Genomic DNA, 22,610 nt, shown 5'->3' with positions numbered 1-22,610 from the left:
TATTGTCTGTGAGGGGGATGGTACCATTCATGAGGGGACATCCAAAGCAGTCATTCTAGACTTTTTCTACCTCCCTCATCCTCTACACATCCATCAGCCACAAGGCCCAGCAGGGTCTTTTCCCTTAATATTTCTCTTAAGCTCCCCAACCCCTCCATAACTCCTGCTTCTGCATTAATGAACACAGACTTCTCCCCGAGATTCTGATTCTCAAGCAGACCCTATCTCCAAGCTAACTCCCTCCTGACTTCTCTCCACAGGGTGCTCTCCACATGCTTCCCTGGAGACTGCGGACTCTAAAAGATTTTCAGAGACAGTTCCAAGATCAGATGTGCACACTGCAAACTACTTCACCCAACACCGAGTCCTGGCAGATATGATCCCTTCCTCCTAGCGCTGCCTTTCCAGGGCGTTGTCATCACATCTACCTGAAGGAGAGGGATTCGGGGCCGACAAAATAAACTGCTTCCGAGCCTTTCTCCATGTGGCTCCTTCCTTGTCTATCGCTAGGCATCGTTCAGGCCATGATGTAAAGAACTCCATCTCCATGAACAGAACTCATGAGCCTTTCCCTGTGCCGAGCTTAGGTCACTGCACTATAAATGTTTACTGCATTTTTATTTTTTAAAACTTTTTACTTTATATTGGAGTATAGTCGGTTAACAATGCTGTGGTAATTTCAAGTGCACAGCAAAAGGATTTAGTCAAAGATAAACATGTATCCATTCTCGCCCAAACTCCCCTCCCAGAGAGGCTGCCACACAACAGTGAGCAGAGTTCCCTGTGCTCTAGAGTAGGTCACTGCTGGTTATGCATTTTAAATATAGCAGCGTATTACACTTTTATTTTTTAGAATTATCTTCTTTAATTAGATGCTAAACCGTCTGAAGACAGACACTGTGTCTTATTTCTGTTATATGTACATTGGTTGGTACACAGCCTGGCACAGAGCAGGTCCTCAACAAATGCCTGAATGGATGAACCAATCAATCAATTAAAAATCTCCTAAAACCTTTACTCTAACCATTAATCTACTCCTATACCAGGGGATTCTAAGCTATAGCCTGTGGGCTAAATCTGACCTTGTACCTCTTTCTATACAATCTTCAAGCCAAGAGGTTTTTGTTTTTTTTTTTTTACATTTTTAAATAATTCAAAAATATTACAATAATATTTATGGACATGAAATTAGATGAAATTAAAATTTCAGTGTTCTTAAAGTTTTAGTGGGATATACCCAGGCCCATACTTTCACGTATTGTCTGGGAGAACTTTTCTGCTGGAAGGCAGGGGTGAATAGTTGTGACAGAGACAGCATGCCCATCCCCATAAAGCCTAAAACATTTAGTATCTGACTCTTTATAGAAGTTTGCTGATCCTTATCTTATAGAATGGAACTTGGGCAGCCTTACCATTTTATTATTTACTTAATGAATATTACCTTTCCTAAATTACACATTCCCTTCTCTAACATGTGTATAGGTGACCCAGATGCAAGACTGTGTACATAGTCTTACTACAGCATATCACATGGTATGGTAATTAGCTTCTTATGTTAGGCTCCTCCTCTAGGCTGGCTGAGTAGGGACCTTGATTCCTGGTTCAGTGGGAAACATGATTTATTCATCTCCATTTTCCAGCCCTCATCCTTTTGGGTTTCTGATACATAAAAGTCTTTAAATTTAGTCTGAACAAAGAATCCTTGGTGGAATAGAGAAAGAAAAATGTTCTTCCCTTTGGGGTAACTATTGTTTCACTGTTAGGAATTTTAGACAATATCAGTGAATATGTACAAATTACTAATTCTGTGGCTATTCTCTGAAATGGAACTTTTTAGTGCACTTAAAATTGTTCTAACTAGAGCCAGATCATTATCATTATCAAGTGTTTTGGAGGGTGCTAGGGATAAAAATAATTAGGGCCCCAAATAGGTACCTGCATGGTGGGACTCATAGTCTGGGTCTGGAGCAGGATAGAGAGACTAAGAAATAACCTTCCAAGCACCATTGTGATGACAAGTCTGATGGGTGCTAAGAAAAGGCATGCAGGCTGACTTACCATTATATACTGATAGTTACTATCATCATTACAGATTTTCAAATCAGTGCCCAAACTGTACAACACCAAGGTGGATCTCTTTTTCTCCTTTCCCCGTTTTTCTGCCCCTAGACTTTCTTTCACAATCCGGTTTCACTTTCAGACACTTGTGACAAGCTTCTGCTCCTTGTGTGACACTTTTCATAATCCCAGTGTGGAGAACAAAGCCTGACCCCTGAGAGGCATGCAGGCATCAGTGCTGAATACAGGGAAGAATTAACTAATTAGGAGAAGAAACGTGGGCAAATTCCTTGGCATCCCTGGGCCTCAGTTTTCTCATACGTACAATAAAGGACATGTTGTTCCCAAGTCCCTCTGGTTTTGCTCTCTGCGATTCCTCACATCCTGAGAGCCAGCCCCCATCTGGCTTTCTGATTCACTCATTTCCATGGACATAAGGCAGCCTCCGTCTGCCTCTGCAGCCTGATGCATCGTCTCCTGAATGACACATGAACTCTGCCCAAGGCGATGCGGCCCACACCAATCCATTCCACAGATCACTGCTGACAGAGCACAGGGAATATACCTTGGGGTTTCAGCCAAGGTCTGCTCAAGGTCTTCAGCATAAAGGGTGGCCGGGCTGAACACACACCAGCAGAGAAGAGAGATGACGTGGGCTTCATAAACTGGCCCATGAGAGCTAGGAATCATGAAGATTTTCTTTCCACACACACTTTTAGATCACAACTTTGACATGGGCGGCTATTTTAAAACACACACAAACACACATGAATCAGCCGCCGCTTGTCCTCCTGGACACACACACATCAGTGATTATTTTTACAAGATACTGGAACCAATGGGGCTCTGAAAACCTAATTCCAGGATGACTCCAGAGCTCTTTCCCCACTGGAAGCTGTTGTTTTCCTCCGCTACCTACATCCTATGGAAGCGGTTTGGTCAAAAGGAGATTTCCACCCATGGGTACTTGTTTTCCTTGTACTGTGAACCATCTCCTTCGACAGCAGACAGAGCCAGATAACTGAAGTGCCCCTTCACCAACCACAAAGCACCCAGGATTCCTGTTGGCCCTGGAATAAAACGGCCAACTGCTCCAATGCATTTCCCCCTTGAAAACTCTAAACTTTCCATAAGGCCAGAGGGCGACCAGAATTCTGCTTTTCTTTCTGTTGTAGCTCTCACTCCTTGATGGTTTCTTCCCATCTTCTTTTCCATCTAAAATATATATTTTTTTCAACTTGGCTGAGATAAAGTCTAGCTAGAGAGTCAACAGAAATGACATAAATGTCATAAAAAGGAGAAAAAAAACACAAACTTTCTCTTCCCTAAAATGAGTTGATGCAACTCACGATAAAAAAATATTCACCATTTTTTCAGTCTCTTTTCATATTATTCTGCATCTACCAGAGGGACCGAAAGCACATTATATGCAAAGCTCTACTCTCTTTTACAGAAATGACCTATGAAACCCACCCCATGGTAATCAATGGTAATATTCTGCCAACTCACCTCCCAGGAGGGAAGAATGAAATAATAATAGTTACTAACACAGCAGCGTCTCATTTCAACCCTGCAGTTCTGTTTCATGTATCAGCGCTGCTATATTAAAGTATATGTATTATGACTACACTCAAGTTTATTAATAAAGCTCCTATTTCTGTTCAGGTTTGACAAACATGTATATTCAGAATCTGTGCATTCTTTCATTTTTGGAAGCTAGCAGCTTGATGTACAAAAAGGAAACTGATAGATCTTTTCAATATTTCTTTCAAATCCCAAACCAACTCAGTCAAAAGATGGGAGGAAAATATCCTCCTGGGCCTAACAAGGTTATACAGACAATTGAAGATGGGCCTTCCCTTTCGTGAAACAGGTAAGATATTCACTCTGGAATCAGGCTAGAATTTCTCTCCTTGACCTGCCCTGGATATCCACTGAGATTTGATTTTTTAAGGTGAGTGGTTGTAGCACATGCTTAGCCTAAATACATATGCCACCTTCTCAAAATCCTAGCTATTGCACTGACTGTCATCTTTTGGGGGCTCTCCACATAGTATAGAGACTCTCTGAGGAATGGGTTATCTTTTCAGCATTAAAAACGTTAACACCTCATTTCAGCCAAGATTAGTTAACCAGGATTCAGGAAAGAGCCGATTCTGAGGACAGCAGCTCCTGTGGCGTCCATTCCTACTTACCCTCACTAGGGGGAAGCACTGCACAGCAAATCTTTGCAGAACAGTGGCCTGGAAAAGGCAGCGGTGCTGAAGTGAAGGGCTGCAGAGAGCCTGAGTGGCTGAAAGGACAGACCCTATGGGCAAGCAAGTGCAGGGAAAAGTGTGTGGCATCTGCATTTTTCACAGGTCCCTTTGTGTTTGCAGTCCCTTCCTCTCCACCAGACTAGGAGTGCTTTGCCTAATGGGAGGGAAGCAGATGCGTTATCACCTAAGATGAATTTAAAAAAACCAAAAACTCAGAATAAGAGGTCTTCAAACAATGTACTCATTGCTCCAATAGCCATAACATTTGGGAAAGGATTTCTGACTTGGTTTGCAAAGTCAAGTTATGATGTCTTAAGCTACCTAAGATGTTCACCCACCATATTAAGAACATTTAGTTGCGAATCTGCTATAACCTAGTCAGTGACACCACATCATAGGCTTTGTAATGATACAGGTCAAGACATGTCGTAAAAGGGAATAAAGTCTGAGAAGACCATTTTGAACAAAGAAGACACCAAAACTCCTTGTGTCCCAAGCAGAGAAATAGCCTATATCAGTTTCTAAAAGGCAAGTGGCTGTGGTCGAAAACAATTGATCCAGAGGAGGGGGAGGGGAGAGGAGGAAGGGGGATGGACAAGAGAAGGAGGAGGGGAAGGAGGAAAGCGGGGTAGGGGGGTGCAGAAAGAGAAGGGGAGGGGGAGGGGAGAAGTTGCCACTGAACATGGGAAGGGGTCAATATAGCAAGAATCGGTCAAAGAATCAGCAGCTATGTTTCCTTCAAGAGGAGTATTCACTCTGCAGCTAGAGACCTCCTTTACCTGGCAGGCTTCACTCATCTGTCATCTTCCTGTCCCTGTAAACATTTGGGTTTACAAGCTGGGCTCTATGGACTTGGCTTTCCCACCTTAGGGGAAAGACAATTTACTCAGTTTAAACTCCAAGGCCAACACAGCAACACATCACAGTTGTTTCAAGGTTTGTTGAGTGGATAAGAGAAAATAAAAATAATAAAACAATGGCCAATATAATAGTTTCTTAACTAGGGCTGGGATTAGCATAAGGCAAGTGAAGAGCCCACTGAACAAAATCTAAGAAGGTGCTGGCTTTTAGGGTGACTACCTCCTCCTAGTTCTTTTCACCACATGCCAGCTTTGCTTATGAGCCTTATCTCCCTGAATGGGTTTTTGAAGATTTCCATCTCTCATCACATATAAACGTTAGTAGTGAACAGAGATTGAGTGTGTGTGTGGTGGGCGGGGGGTTGGTGAGGGGAGAGGCGCCTGCACGCGCACTCCATCACTCAGTCATGTCCAACTCTTTGCACCTATGCACTATAGCTCACCAGGTTCCTCTGGAATTTTCCAGGCAAGAATACTGAAGTGGTTGCCATTTCCCACTCTAGGTTATCTTCCCTGTCCAGGGATCAAACGCCGCATTTCTTGCGTTTCCTGTATTGGCAGACAGATTCTTTACCACTGCGCCATGTTGGCAGCCAGAGCAGTGATTACCTAGTAGTAATTAAAAGCTCGGGCTCTGAGATCACAAAGCCCTGAGTTCAAACCCTTACGGTATCACTTGCAGAAGTCATACTGCTAAGGAGATGGTGCACCTCCCTCAGTTCCAGGTTCTTCTTCCTCGTAGGGCTGTTAAGAGGATGAAATGAGACAGGTGCAGAAGGAGCTTGGGCTTTTACCTGATACAGAATACATGGTACCTCTCATGAAAATAACAACAGCAAAAGTAAAATTTCACATCATCACTAGAACGTCACTAACTGATATCAGAGGAAAGTTCATGCCTAGTTTATCAAAACTGATTATAAGCTTACCGTGTGCAAAACTGCACGAGAACTTTAGAGGAATGTACAAGGATATAAAATGTAGCTCCTGATCTAGAGGGGTCAGATCACAAGCTTTCTGTAAAAATCCAGGTAGTAAATTGTTTACAGACTTTGGGCCCCATTAGTCTTTTGCTGCCAAAGACAATATGTGAATGAATGGGTGTGGCTGTGTTTTAATAAAACTTTATTTACAACAGGCAGCAAGCCAGATTTGTCCATTCCTGATCTAGTTTGATAAGCGAGGACTTGTAATATTCCTTATAAAAACACAGCCAATATCCGAAGATCGCCCATTCAAGATTCAGATGTTAATGGTTTTAGAAGAGGCCAGATCTTAACTGGTTGAGTTCAGGTAAGTGTTTAGAGAGGACAGCTAGATAGAGAGACTACCTAAGTCATGGAGTCATGGAGTCACTGGTCTGGGGTGGCACTCAGTAGTTCTGGTTGGAGAAAAGAGGGGAGAAATTTGTAGAGAGGCAGACAACAGAGGAGTGGAAAGGGAGGATGGATAAGAATATAAGGTCAAAGACTGCAAGACTGAATTTTTACAAAAAGGAACAGGTTGCTGTGCCCCTAGTCTGTCCAGGAGGCTGTTTTTCAATCCACCCAGGAAATAATGAAGTGAACCTTTGTGGGGTAGGTTGCTAAGTTTTCATCTGGGAAGACAGAAGTTGAATTTAGTCATTGTCATATGGGAGCAAAGCGGTGTCATGCTGGTATTTGGTATTTATTTCTAGTAATACAATGTGTTTCATTTAAAAATGGAGCTCTGCTCATTTGCCTATTACCTGCCCTTAACTTTTGCCAGGAGGCCAAAGTCTCGGCCTGGGCATCTTAGTATCTCCAGGTAGGATGACTTGGAAAGAATATATGCTAAAATAAATCATCCTGGAGGGTGAGGAGAGGCAGGCCCTAACAGAATCCTTCCCTGGAGAAGGGAGCTGAGCTACTGTATCCCAGAGGAGGGAGAAGGACAGGCTTGAGGGAAAGGATGAGAAATGAACCTGGGATCTCTCTCACCACCTCTTCTTTCCAAATCTCCAATACATCCTCTATTTTCCTTAATGAGCCAACTCTACGCCAGTTCAAGGGAGTCTAGAAAGAGATATTAACCCAAACTGGCTCTGGGGGAAATATGAGTGACTAATAAACACAAACAAAGGCCCTTACCCCACGAGTAACACAGGACTTGAAATATCTTAGCACAGAGTCACACATGAAAGATCAGAGGTCTTTCTAGAGAGGGCCCCTCTGTTCAAGCTGAAATTATAATGTGGACTATAATACGCTGGGTATATCTCATGATATAAATGATTCTGATTCTAATTCAAAAAACATACTAAAATAAGGGATTACAGCAATAAAGAAACTGATATTTTGGTACATAAAGATAGTGAGGTTTACTAGAATACAAGAATCCTGGAAACTGGCAGAACAACCAATACCAGAAGTCAAGTTAGTCTCCTACGAGGCTGGCCTAGTGGCTCTCAGCATGTGCATGCGTGTGTGTGTGATCAGTCGCTCAGTTGTATCCAACTCTTTGAGACGCTATGGTCTATAGTCCGTCAGGCTCCTCTGTCCATGGGATTCTCCAGGCAAGAATGCTGGAGCAGGTTGCCATCCCCTCCTCTAGGGGATCTTCCTGACCCAGGAATGGAACCTGCTGCTGCTGCTAAGTCGCTTCAGTCATGTCCGACTCTGTATGACCCCATAGATGGCAGCCCACCAGGCTCCCCTGTCCCTGGGATTCTCCAGGCAAGAACACTGGAGTGGGCTGCCATTTCCTTCTCCGATGCATGGAAGTAAAAAGTGAAAGTGAAGTCACTCAGTCGTGTCTGACTCTTAGCGACCCCATGGACTGTAGCCCACCAGGCTCCTCCGTCCACAGGATTTTCCAGGCAAGAGTACTGGAGTGGGGTCCCCTTGCCTTCTCCGAGGAATGGAACCTACATCTCTTGAATTACAGGTGGATTCTTTACCATTGAGTCACCAGGGAAGCCCCTCAGAGTGTGACCCCAGACTAACAGGATCAGCCATTCCTCTGGAACTTGTGAGTGAGGCACGCTCCCAGGTCCCAACCCAGATACACTGAATCAGAAACTCTGAGAATGGGGCCCAGCAAGCTGTGTTTTAACCATCCCTCCAGGTGATTCTGATGCACGCCAAAGTTTGAGAACCACTGATCTATTAATATCCAGAATATGTCATGTGAGTGTTCCAAAGCAACTATCCTTTATCATGATCACAGGCTCTGACTCAATAGACCTGGGAAGGGGATCACACGTACTTGTTCTCGTTCTCTAAGGTTTTCAGGCATCCAGCTATGTTTCTGATTACCACTCCTGTGGAGGGCTTCTCAAACCTGGCTGAACATTGGAATTAACCAGGGAATTCTTAAGCATTACAATGGCTGAGTTCTACCCCAGCCATTCACACTTGGTCTGAAGTACAGCCTGGCTTGGCTCAAAGTTCCCAGGCAATTCTCATGTACATTGCCAAGTTTACTATAACATACACTCGTGTACACTAATATATTAATGTAGCTAATATACAGTTCAACATGTATTAAAATCACCTGGATAATTCATTAAACCAAATTCCTCAGCCCCCCTGCACAAAGAATCTTTAGGTTTGGGTACAGGCCCTAGAACTTTCACTTCTAAGGAATTCCCAAGTGATGTGCTAACTGATACCGCTCTAGAGGAATGTGCTTACTTTTTAGATACCTGGGATCTACTTTGGGCTGGGATGGCCAACTTTCCATCCTCTGTTCCTCCTCCAAACTCTTATACATTTATCATTCATTCTTCCTTATAAAGTACCCATCCAGTTAAATTAGCAACATTTTTAAGGCAGAGCTATGCTCTCCCCATCTGTGGGCCACTCATAGGAATCAGTGAGTTGCACTCAGTAGGTATTCAGGTGAATAAGTGCACAAGTGTCTCAGCACCGCGTTCCAATGCTTCTTTTCTCCCTACTGGGTCAGCTAGCCAGGCCAATCCATCAGGGGCCCTGATCTCATCGAGAAGAATCAAGACATCTATTTTTCTTTTAAGATGACGGGAAGGTAAATATCCGTCCAGTCCTAGAGATTTAGGTTGCTTGGGGAGACTGTTCCAATAATACCCCAGATGAAGTACAGCCATCTGGAGAGTGCTTGGCATCGATGGAAACCTACTGCTGAATTTGTTCCTGGAAGACATTCATTTTAGAATGTTATTTCCAATTTGGCACATCACAGAGCTGTACCAGTCAGAGAGGATTTAGAATCCCTGCTACCTACAGAGGGCATCTTATTTAAAGCATGTCCCTGACAAAGCAATATCAAGGAAGCACAACTGGAAATCTCCTACAGGGGAATAATCTCTCTACAGCTATAGCAGCTACTGGGACAGCAAAGCTTCCTAAAAAAAAACCTAAACTTTTATCATTGCACTTTGCTGGGGTTGCCTTCTTCAGAGCCCAGTCACAGGAACAGAACTTACTAAGTCCATTTCTCTTGTCCCACAACAGCAATCCAGTCTCAATGCCATTGCCAAGATGCATGGAGCCACTGGGGCTTCCCCCACCCCACAAAACAAAAGCTCAGGCAAAGAGTAGAGCCCAGAATCTCTAACAGGATGGTCCATTCAAGATGGCCTAACAGCAGGTGGCGCCGTGGTGAAGAATCTGCCTGCTAATGCAGGAGACACAGGAGACTTGGGCTCAGTCTTTGGCTCAGAAAGATCCCCTGGAGTAGGAAATGGAAACCCATTCCAGCATTCTTTCCTGGAAAATCCCATGGACAGAGGAGCCTGGATGGTGGCTACAGTCCATGGGGTCACAAAGAGTCAGACACGATTGAGCACCACCACCATAGCGCCAAAAGCAATAACATGGGTTATTTCTACTTATTAGGGTACTCATATGGAATAAAGCAAGAAGCTCAGAAGAGGGGCCTGAGTACTTTGGAAGTAAAAAAAAAAAAAGTTTAGAAAAGTACTTTGGAAGCTGGTAAGTTACAGAAATTATCATTAACTCAATTTTTCCAAAGAATAGAATGAGTTACTTTGCTTCTCAATTTCCTTTCCCACCTGGGAGAACCAATGCAATAGTGATAGGGAGTCTTTCTGCCTTTTGTCAGGGGACTGGAGCAAGGAAGAAGCTGCATTTTAGTCTTCGATCTTATTGGACAAGACTGCTAGACTAATTTTTAAGGTGTAACTATCGTGGCCACATACACTTATATCTTGAGCATAGTACATTATTAAGAAACACGGACCTTGAAGGTAGATTGTCCAGGTCCAGAGCCACTGTCACTTACCCACTCTGTGACTTTCGGCAAGCTACTGAATCTCTCCATGCCTTGGTTTCCCCCTTTATAAAATGACACCTATTTCACAGCATCATTTGGAATACTACCTGAGATAATGATCCATATGTACATGACATACATACATGAACATATACAGATAATAGGTATAATATAAATGTATAATATGAATGCATCCATCTCTACTCTGGTTACAGAAGAACTCTCTTTTACAGCATGTTCTTTCTCTTCCCCCATTCTCTTTCAACCTCTCTCCACTCCCAAAACACATCTGACCCCAAAAAGAGAAGCTAAACAAAATAACCCAAAACTTTTCATTTTCTTTATTATTATTATTTTAAATAAAATCACTGACTACAGGGAAGAGTTTGCTTCGAAGGCTCTGAGCTTTAGAGACTCTACATGTAGGAGTTAAAAGTCCAGCAATCTCAGTTTTGGAGTAGGTGACCTCTGGGGACTCTCAAAGGCCCTTTCTTCCAGATCTTGGGCACTGTGACCTGGAACTCCCTTGGCCATGGTGGTTGAGTCAAATTATCAGCTGCCAGGTACCTTACGGCAGGGCAAAGTCAGTCTGCCCTTCCCTCTGCTAACCATGCACTGCCCGCTTGACCATGAGCTCATTCGTCCCTCTTCCCTCTTCTATCAGACTTATCTCACGCTAATCCAGCAAACTCCAGGACAGTCCTGTAGGGGGAGCCAGAGTCCTTTCTTTTCAGAGCTTGAAAGCGAGTTCAGAGTTCTGGAGATAAAGGTGGAGCTGGAGCCAGGGCCTCTATTACACCTTTTTACCTACGCAAGCCTTAAATGCGTTTAATTCAGTGTGGGAGGGGCAGTGAGGGGTTTCATTTCATTCAGCATATTAATGAGTTCCCTAGCATCCATCTAAGAAAGCTATTTAATTCTTTTTGATACAGACTTTGTACCATTAGTATCCTTCCACTAAAAATAACTTCAATAAACATTTGCTAAGCTTCCACTGCATGCAAGAGTGTCCCAGCTGTACAAAAAGTGAAAAAGTTCATAGTACTTCCTGTCACAAGTACATTCTAGAGCAGTGGGGTCCAGGAGAATTTCTATGATGATGGAAACTTTATATCTCTGCTAATACCTTAGCCACTAGCCATGTGAAACTCAAGTATTTGAAATGTGGCTAGTATGACTGAAAAATTGAGTTTTTACTTTATTTAATTTTGATTGGTCTACATATAGATAGTCAGATGTGGCCAGTGGCTACCCTACTGGACAGCATGGTCTAGACTGGAAAACCATGCTACTTAAGACTGGCCCCCATGATCCCCAGGCCAGAGTATCTGCATCCCCTGTAGCCTGCAGAAAGCAGTCTCTGATCTCACTCTACACTTCCTGAGTTAGAAACTGCACTGGAATAAGATTTCCTGGTGCCTCATCTGCACATTGAGACTTAGGAAGCACTCTTCTAGGGAGGAATCCATTCAACAATCCATGTACATGTATATGTATGTGTATATGCAAGTGGGTCTCTCAATCTCTCGCAGTTCCGCAGAGTTTTTGATTTGTTGGGTCTGGGTTGGGTTCTAAGAATCTGTGTTTCTTTACTGTGCTTTTAGATGCAACTGGGGAGTGTTAAAAAAAAAAAAAATGCTGAGCCTGGGCCACTGCCTGCCCCTTAACCTAGATCCTCCAATTTAATTTGTTGGAGGTTTGGCCTGAGCATCGAGAGTTTTAAAAGCTCTTCAGGGATTCTAACGGACACCGAATATGAGAACCTTCCCAGCACAGCCTAGGACAGTGGTTCTCAAAACTGGGTGGATGTCAGGATGACCAGGAGGGCTTATAAAACACACATTGCTGGAGTTTTTTTATTCATTGGGTCTGGGTTGGGGTCTAAGAATCCGTGTCTCGAACAAGTTTTCAGGCAATGCTGATGCTGCCAGCTGGTCTGGCAAGCCACTCACTCAGTCATTTTTCTTAAAAGCACAGGTTTTAGAATCAGACTGACCTGGGCTGAGCTCTCGATCCACTATTTACTACCTGAAGAAGTTCACTAATCCCCAAACCATAGCTTTTTAAATTGTAAAACTATATTTTGGGTTGCTGTGAATGCTATTAAATAACTGAGGTAATGCATATGAAGTGTTGAGCCCAGTGTCTGCTCTTAATAAGCAATCAAATTCATTATTCATTATTATCATTAGTGTAAGAAGAGACACCCATTCACTCATTCATTCAATAAGCACAAACTGTGTCAGGCACTGCTCCAGATGCTGGGAACATGGCAAAAAAGACCCAAAACAAAACAAGACGGTCAAGGTCTCTGCCACACTATCCATACGACCGGACTTTTAACTGAGAGGAGAAAATGGACTGATTATATAGCTCTTACAACACAAGTCACAAGAATGAAGGAAGTAAAGGTCAGGGGAGAATTCGTTCCAACTGGGAGAATGGGGAAGCTTCACCCAGGAGGTGGGGTTAGAGCTGTGCATTCATGCAGAGAGAGAGATGACATTCAGACTGGAAGGGAAAAATTCACTCCTGAGGCAGGTGTGAGGGAAGATGAGCAAGACAGATGCAGCCTGGTGGGGCCAGGGCGGGAAGGCTAAGGAGAAGGGAAGCAGGCAGGTTAGGACTGTGTGCTGAGCACTGCCTCCACTCTCTGCCTAAAATCACATCCTGCTTTTGTTTTTTAAATTTCAATATGCTAAAAATTACCGAAGTCTAGAAAGTGAAACCAGCCAAAGGCTTTCATTCTTTTTATATATATATATTTTTTTAGTTCTTGGACTTAATTTTTTAGGAAGTATACTTTTTAATAGGAATATAATTGATTTATAATGTTGTATTAGTTTCAGCTGTGAATCAGTATACATATATCCCCTCCCTCTGGAGGGTCCCTCCCACCCTCTCCCACCCTCTCCCACCCTACCCCTCTAGGCCCTCTAGGTCATCACAGAGTGCCAGGCTGGGCGCCCTGTACTATGCGGCAGCTTCCCACGAGCTATCTGTTTCACACGTGGCAGTGTAAATATGCCAATGCTGTTCTCTCAATATGTCCCGCGCTCTCCTTCCCCTGCTGTGTCCTAAGTCCATTCTCTACATCTGCATCTCTATTTCTGCCCTGCAAATAGGTTCATCAGCACCATTTCTCAAGATTCCATATATGCGTGTGTGTGTATTAACATACATTTGTTTTTCTCTCTCTGAATTACCTTTGCATGACAGTTTCTAGATTCATCCACATTACTACAAATGACCCAAATTTTTCTCCTTTTTATGGCTGAGTAGTATTCCATTGCATATATTTACCACAACTTCTTTATCCATTCATCTAGATGGACATCTAGGTTGCTTTCATGCCACAATGAACACAGGGGTACATGTGTCTCTTTGAAGTATCATTTTCTCAGGGTATATGCCCAGCAGTGGGATTGTTGGGTTATATGGTAGTTTTAATGAACGTCAAAGAACTGATGCTTTTGAACTGTGGTGTTGAAGAAGACTCTTGAGAATCCCTTGGACTGAAAGGAGATCCAACCAGTCAATCCTAAAGGAAATCAGTCCTGAATATTCGTTGGAAGGACTGATGCTGAAGCTGAAACTCTAGTACTCTGGCCACCTGATCCAAAGAACTGACTCATTGGAAAAGACCGTGATGCTGGGAAAGACTGAGGGCAGGAGGAGAAGGGGATGACAGAGGATGAGATGGTTAGATGGCATCACCAACTTGATGGACATGAGTTTGAGTAAGTGCCAGGAGTTGGTGATGGACAGGGAAGCCTGGCATGCTACAGTCCATGGGGTCGCAAAGAGTCAGACACGACTGAGCAACTGAACTGAATTGATGCTAGTTTTCAGTGTTTTAAGGAACCTCCATACTGTTTGCCATGGTGGTTGTGCCAATTTACATTCCTACCAACAGTGCAAGAGGGTAAGGCTTTTATTCTTGACTACTCTCCCCCAATGCAGAGGGTAGTCAATGAAGGTCCTGATATGAAGTTCACCTTGCCTTTTGTGGGGTTCTTCAAGCAAGGGAGGGGCCTTGGGACCACATTATAAAGTGGATGGACGACACAGAGACTCCTGGCACTTCAGTAAAGCCCCTGGAAGACTGACTGCTAAAGGGGAGAGTGTCTGACCCGACACATGGCTGTCCTTGGAAGAACGATGACAGGCCGTTGTGCCTCCTTCACTCATCTGGCACTCTGCAATTCCATTTCTCTCCACCCTTAAGTAAACTCCCCCAAAAGCAAGAAAGCATGAGATCTAAGGAAAGAGGGCTTTTAAGCAAACGATATGCAAATTAAATAGGTTCTTCTTCTCTAGTACAGCCTCAAAGGAAAGGGAACCCAGACCTCTCTAACTTGCTTGCATACAATGATAACAAGCACATCTATCTGGTAATTCATCTGTTCCCAGGAAAAGAAAGAAAAGACCCAATGTTACATAGAAATGCAGGGAGGGGAAAGTCTCAAGCTCCAAACAAGATCTCCCCAAGGGTCTCCTCCCATGATAAGCTGGAAAAATGCAGAGTCAAGGGCCCAGAGGGCCCTAAATGCCTACAAGAGTTTATGGACTCCAACGGACTATGGAGAGCCACTCAGCAGTCTGAACAGCGCATTGGTCCCAGCTCTAAATTTTTCTGCCTGTCTATGACTTTGGGCAAGTCACTCACTCCCTCTGAGCCTCAAAAGTTCCTATTTGGCAAAATGGGAATAATAATAATAATAATACCCCTTTCGGTAGGCAGAAAGAAAAAGTTAAGTTGCTCAGTCATGTCCAACTCTTTGCGACCCCATAGACTATAGAGTCCATGGCATTTTCCAGGTGAGAATACTAGAGCGGGTAGCCGTTCCCTTCTCCCTTCTCCAGGGGATCTTCCCAACCTAGGGATCGAACTCTCCCACAGTGCAGGCAGATTCTTTACCAGCTGAGCCACAAGGGAAGCCCAAGAATATGGGGGTGGGTATTCTTTCCCTTCTCCAGGGATCTTCCTGACCCAGGAATCAAACCAGGGTCTCCTACACTGCAGGTGGATTCTTTACCAACTGAGCTATCAGGGAAGGCAGAGTAATGGCCCCTCAAAAATATTCATGTTAATCCCCAGAACCTATGAATCTGGTAACTTACATGACAAAAGGCAATTCAGGTAGCAGGGGAATTAAGGTTGCCAATCAGCTGACCTTGAGATGGGAAGGGCATCCTGGATTACCCCCCAGTGTAATCATAAAGGTCTTTAAAAGTAGAAGAGGGAGGAAGCAAAGAGAGGCAGAGAGGGAGGTGGCAACAGAAAGCGAGATCAGAGAGATGCATTGTGAGAACTCCGCCCTCTGTGGCTGGCTCTGAAGATGGAGAAGTGACCACAAGGAATGTGGGTTGGTTCTGGAAGCTGAAAAAGGCAAGGAAATAGAATCCTCCTTGGAGCTTCCAGAAAGGAGTACAGCCCTGAAGATACTGTTTTGGACTTCTAACCTACGCAACGATAAGATAATAGATACGTGTTGTATTAAGGCGCTACATTTGTGGCAATTTGTTACTGCAGCAACAGGGCGCTAATGCATCTGTCTGGCAGGGTTGTGAGGCTGATCTGATGCCTGGCGAACTGTAAAGCTACTTTCTTATCTCGGGTGGTATTACCATCTGTGGGCACCTGCCATTCACCGGACGTGGTAAGCGCCTCTCCCTGCAGAATGCTCACTTCTTCCTACTCTGCCCATCTCACCTAGCATCACAAGCCTCAGCTGAGCCCCAGCCCGTTGCAGAAGCCTCCTCTCTTTCCTCTGCCCACGTGAGCTTTCTCCTCCGAACTCCCACTGCCCTGACAGCCTGGACCTCGCAATTTCGGACGTAATTATACAGCGGGTAGTGCTACCTGCTGTTGCTGCATGTGTGTTTATTTTGGTTCCAAAACTAAATTGAAACCTTGGTCTCAGACAGGAACTGTGTTTCGTCCTGTCGTTGTTTTTAAGGACCTGTACTTTTTTTTTTTTACAGTCCTGTTTTAACCACCTTTGACACTAAGAGTCACTGCTCAGGCATACATTTCTAAGCAGATACTCAATCATTTTAATTGTTCCATGACTGGACACTAACTCATTTTTCTATTTTTTAAGCAAAGTTTTCTATTTTCTAGCAGAGTTTACTAAAAGGCCTAAGGCCAGGTCTGACACAGACTAGGGAAGCAAGTTCCGTTTTTGACCAGTGATTGGAGCTCCTCGTCATACCCTGATCTCAGCGGTCAGAGAGGAGGTGGGCAAGGTTGGAAATCACAGTAAAACTAGGGAAGAAGGCGGCCAAGCATGTGTCCCTCTTACCCCAGGACTGTGCACACAGCAGGTAACTCAGTAACAGTCAGTTAGATGACTGGCTGATGTCTGTATATCATTTTTTCCTCTACCGTCTGCCGTTCATTCTGTAAGATGCCCCTCAACAAAGACATACCCATGAACCAAGGAGGCACACCCACTGACCCACCCTGGGGACATAGTTCCCACAAGAATGAGAGAAACAGACAAAAGAGTTCTCCCCAGAGCATGTTTTTTGAGTCTCAAAATAAGATCCATCTCTCATTTCAAGGTACATTTATTTTAGGGAGGCAGGATAAGGATTTTGTGAATAAGCTGGTGTGTGGGAACAAGAATTAAAATAAGCATTGACTTGCTGCCTGCCGACGTGGATGTCCTCACATCCCACTCCCTTATTTTTGGTTCCATTCTGGTTTGTTTTCTTCTCTGGGGCTTTAAAATATGACAGGGAGGTTAGAAAGAAAGGCTGTGGATAACCATGGCTTCTGTTCACAAAGCTGGTCCCATGTGCTTGGTCACTTGTAACACTTCACCGAATCTCCACTACACTCATCTCAGGTGAGTGCTATCATGATCCCCACTGGAGAGGCGAGAAGACTGAGTTTATGGCAGGGAAAATGACCGTGCTCAAAGCAACCCATGAACAGTGGCTGAGCACAATGTGAACTGAGGCGGTGGAGCCCAAAACAGGACTCTGAGCCAATCGGCTCTACTGATCAAGGACCTGCCCCCAGCCTCTCTCTCTCTCTTCAGGCGGAGCAGGTCCAGCCCCTGGGTTGCTAGGACCCCGGGTTGCTAGGATAGTCTGAGACTCGGGAGCCTCCACGCTAGCTCTAGTTCTAGAAACTGGCAGTCGATAAGGGAGACTGAGAAGAGGAGCTACGAGCTGTGTGTTTTTAAGTAAGACCTCTTCCCCTCCCTGCCTGCCTGAAGCAATAGGATGAGTTAGAGAGATGCCAACATCAAGCACTAAACGTGGCTCAGTTATTCCCAACCCAGTCCTCAAAACCCCAAACCTCTCTAAAGGGTCAGAACAGACGCAGAAGAACAGCATAAGAAAATGGGCATGAAGTCAGACTGGATTTTGGGTAAGGAAGGCCTTCCCCCACTCCCAAGCTACAAAATCCTGGACAGGAGAGAGCGCTCCTCTGAGCCCGCGTCTCCTTATCTGTAAAATGGGAAAATGATTCCTACTTAACAGGTTTGCTCTAAGAACCAAGTTCACATATGCAAGGGTTTATCACAGGGCCCAGTGCGTAGCACAACCGGAATAAATACTAGCCGTTTTTATTAACAGACTGTCCAATGGACTAAGATGATGCGTGCAAAAAAATAAAGACTGTACTATATAATATGCAAACATGTGTTAAGAGTAGGAAGTCAAATGTGATGCAAGTTATGCTCCAGAAAAGGTAAAGGCAGGGGATGTGATATTTCACTTTTTATCCCCCATGGGGCCAGCTGCAGCACAGTCCTCTGCTCTCGACTGGGCTTCTGAGGTGTTAAGGAACCCACTTGCCAATGCAGGAGACATAAGATATGCAGGATCAATCCCTGGGTGGGGAAGATTCCTTGCAAGAGGGCATGGCAACCCACTCCAGTATTCTTGCCTGGAGAATCCTATGGACAGAGGAGCCTGGCGGGCTGCAGTCCATGGGGTCATATAGAGTTGGACATGACTGAAATGTCCGACACAACTTACCGTGGGCTCAAGAAGCATGTCAGAGAAGGCAATGGTGCCCCATTCCAGTACTCTTGCCTGGAAAATCCCATGGACAGAGAAGCCTGGTGGGCTGCAGTCCATGAGGTCGCTAAGAGTCGGACACGACTGAGTGACTTCAATTTCACTTTTCACTTTTCACTTTCATGCATTGGAGAAGGAAATGGCAACCCACTCCAGTATTCTTGCCTGGAGAATCCCAGGGACGGGAGAGCCTAGTGGGCTGCCGTCTATGGGGTCACACAGAGTCAGACACGACTGAAGCGACTTAGCAGCAGCAACAAGCATGTGCATATTTGGGACAGACTTCAATTTTCCTGCATTTTGTCCCAAACCTCTGCCAGCAAAGGCAGTACTTTTCATTTACTAAGAGGAGGGCAGCACTTTCTGAAATGCCCTATTTAATAGAATTATTCCTTTTACTTTATAAGCCACACCTCATGGGAATGTTCATTTTATCTCTGGCAGCTTATCAGAACAATAACTGTTTCACGGTGCAATAACCTATGTATTAAATCACAATGGGGACCTCCTTGAAATATTACTATGCTGAATTCTCTTCCATAATAGGCAGACCAGTTTTGGATTTCACCCAAGAGGCTTAGTCACCAAAGAACCAAAAGTATTTCATTAAATGTGTTTTCTCCTGAAAGAGGAGAAAGGTTATTAGTAGTTATTATTATCTCATAGCCTCAAAGGTTGTTGGTCTTTGTTTCCAGTTTCAATAGCACTTGAATCCCACAGAGGAGGAGGCTGAAGGGCCGCAGTCCATAGCATCACAGAGTTGGACACAACTGAAGTGAGTGAGCACTTACGCTTCCGAACATACTATAAAATTTACTTATTTGTTAGGCTTTTTTTTTTCCTGTTCTTCCCCCACTGCAATGTCAGAGGGCAGGATGCTGCCTACTTCATTCACTCTTGTTCCCTAATCATATGGAAAATGTACCTGGCACATAATAGCTGCTTTATAACATTGTTCAATTCGCCAGCAAATTAAAGCATATGTTAGAGCTTTTTTTTTTTTTGAAAAGCAACTACAACTGAAGCAAAGCATTCCTCACTACTCTTCTCTTTTCTGTCCCTGCCCCTTTTTTTTGTTTAATTGAAGTATAGTTGATTTACAATGTTGTACTCGTTTCTGGTGTACAGCAAAGTGATTTATCAGCGCACGTGTGCTAAGTCACTTCAGTTGTGTCAGACTCTTTGCAACCCCATGGCCTGTAGCCCACCAGGCTCCTCTGGATTCTCCAGGCAAGAATACTGGAATGGGTTGCCATGCCCTCCTCCAGGGGATCTTCCCAACCCAGGGGTCGAACCTGCATCTCATATCTCCTGCGTTGGCAGGCAGGTTCTTTACCACTAGTGCCATCTGGGAAGCCATATACATAATTTTTCATATTATTTTCCATGATAGTTTATTACAGGATACTAAATACAGTTCCTCGTGCTATATAGTACATGTGTGTGAAAGTGAAAGTGAAGCCGCTCAATCATGTCCGACCCTTAGCAACCCCATGGACTGCAGCCCACCAGGCTCCTCCGTCCATGGGAGTCCCTGAGTCATGTCCAGCTCTTTGTGACCACCATGGACTGTGGCTTGCTAGGCTCCTCTGCCCATGGGATTTCCCAGACAAGAATACTGGAGTGGGTAGCCATTTCCTTCTCCAGAGGATCTTCCCGAAGCAGGGATCGAATGCATGTCTCCTGTATTACAGGCAGATTCTTTATCACTGAGCCACCTGAGAAGCTCTGCGCTATATGGTAAGCCCTTGTTATTTATCTATTATATATATAATAGTTTGTATCTACCAATCCCAAATTTCTAATTTATCCCTCCCCTAACCCCCTTTCCTCTTTCTTCCCTTTTCCTGTTTGCGCAAATAGATTTTTGCTAGATCAGAACCCCTCCAAAAGTCAGAATGACATCATCCACAAAAAGGAATGGGTTTTTACAAGATCTAAGTCCTCCTGATGGTGACTATTCAGGGAGACTTTCACTCACGCAAAAAAAGGAGACCTGGCTCCACACCAGGGGTGAGCCCTGCTAGCTGCAGAGTGGAGATGTCTCCACCGCAATCAGGAAGGGGTCCCCTCCATCTCCCAGGAGCACAAGGGACCCTGACATCAAATTCAGGTTTGGAAAGTGCGTGGACTGGAAGGTAGTTTAAGTCCAAATCCCCCATTTTTCCAGTGGGAAAACTGAGGGTCCAGAAAAGTAGTGTCTGTTCAAGTGCACAGAGGAAGTAGAGCCCAACCAAGAAGAGAAGGAAGATTCCTTTTCTTCCTCCTCCCTTATTCTCTTTTCCCTTCCATCCTTCTCTCTCTTTCCCTCTCACTCTCCCACTCTCTTCCTTCTCTCCCTCCCTTTGCCTGCTTGGGTGGGTGAGTGGGTGGGTGTGTGAGTGTGTGTTGGTTTAGAAAGAGCTCTGGCTAGCAGTCCATACATAACTTTGACCCAGGTATGCTGGTGATTAATTTCACTAACTTCCTGTCCTCTACAACAACCAAGATCCCAAATTTTCTCAAAGTGCCCATGAACAATGCAAGAGGTTTAGAAATTTTCTGAAATGAAGGAATCTTCGAGATCATCTAGCCCAACCTCTATTTTACAGGTGAAAAACAGCAGGTAGAGGGAAGAAAAGTGAGTTCCTCACATCACAAGGCGGGCTCAGAGCTCAGCTGAAACAGTCAGGACCTTGGGCATCAGAGCCACGAAAGGACACTCAGAACGCTTCTCACTTGGGTGTCTGGCTCCAATGGTCTCACCATGCTGGCCAGAAAAATCCCACCTGAGAGAGCACATCTCAGATCAAGGGCAAAAACATTCCCCTTGAGAAAGTAAATACGACTCAAATGAGAAAACTAGCAGAAAATAGAATCCACATGAGAAACACACATACCTACATACATGTATGCGTTACTGCACACACCATATACAAAAGATTCTTGTTTTAAAAGTACTTGATACTAGGTAGAATGAAGTTACAGGACTAGCAAGGACATCAAAAGTGCTAGCAGAAGCATATTTTGACACAACATTTTTAAAAAGTTATCCGTTAACATTTATAAACTAAAATACACATACTCTTTGATCCAGCAAGTCCTCTTCCAGGAACCTGGAATTCTCTCTAAAGCTAGAACTGTATGGATACGTGGATGAGAGTGCTTACTAAACCACTGTTGATAGCAGAAAAGTAAACAGTCATGTGACGCATCATTTGGGTGACGGCTGAATAAATACGCTGGAGCAATGTATGGGATTTTGTGCAGCTGTCATAAAATGAATCATTACAGAGCTGAAGGGATGGCCGTCACTTACCAGCAGTAAGAGAGTCAACTGCAGTGTGATGTGACTGATAACAATGATTTCATATGAAGACCACCATCTCTAACACTGTGATGTGTGCACATCTGCGTTTGCTGGTGGTGAAATCAGCACAAAGGAAAGATGTGGAAGACTGTAACACTAAGCATCCTGGGGAGAGGGTAGTGATGGATGTGGGCAGAAGAGGTACTTAATATTTTCTTTATACATCTTTCACTATTGATGCTATTATATTACTTTGAAGAAATAGGTTAAGACCAAAAATCTCTGAAAATAAAGACAGAGGGAACCCACACATAGTCTTCCAAGTCCTATTTCAGCCTCCCCTCTTCCCCTGTAGACTCGTGACAGCAAGAACATTGTGAGGAAATTCCTCAGCGTGGCAAAGAGAACCCAACAGCTGCCTCTCTAAACCTTTGGCCTCTTGACCATCCTCAGAGTTAGTTACTTTTCCCACTAAATTATCCTAGACTTGATACAGGAAGTGACCTGTCAAGCAAATATAGGAAGTGAGGTGTGAACACAGTTCCAGCAAAAGCTCCTCCATTAACACCGGGAAGAAGCTGGATCTTCCTCAAGGTGAAGGTGTCTTATCCCACCCCACAAAGGAGCTCACAATTTTAATTAAACCACACAGGGTCCAGCCATCACGAAACTGTGAAGCAGACAGAAGCTAACTCTGGCAGGCAGGCCTCCTGGGGCACCTGAAGCAGTTATGTGGAAAGCTTTGTGCCCATTCTCTGTTGAATGAAGAGTAAGAGGACCATGAATGTAGAGGTTCTGGCTGGACCATGATGACCACTGGGCTTCAACAATGATAGAACTGCATTCTCTGAAGCACCCACTGTTCAC

General features: G+C 44.3%; 1 protein-coding gene across 24 annotated transcripts in view; it reads right to left on the bottom strand.

Moving 5' to 3' along the window:
- The window catches only part of KCNMA1 (potassium calcium-activated channel subfamily M alpha 1), a 762,349-nt gene that overhangs the window by 294,113 nt on the left and 445,626 nt on the right, over positions 1-22,610 (bottom strand). The gene's annotated exons all lie outside the window — the stretch shown is intronic.

The sequence above is a fragment of the Capricornis sumatraensis genome, chromosome 10, assembly GCF_032405125.1.
Source record: "Capricornis sumatraensis isolate serow.1 chromosome 10, serow.2, whole genome shotgun sequence".
NCBI lineage: Eukaryota > Metazoa > Chordata > Mammalia > Artiodactyla > Bovidae > Capricornis > Capricornis sumatraensis.
Note: the sequence above shows the minus strand (reverse complement) of the source record. Positions and strands in the feature narration are given on the sequence as shown.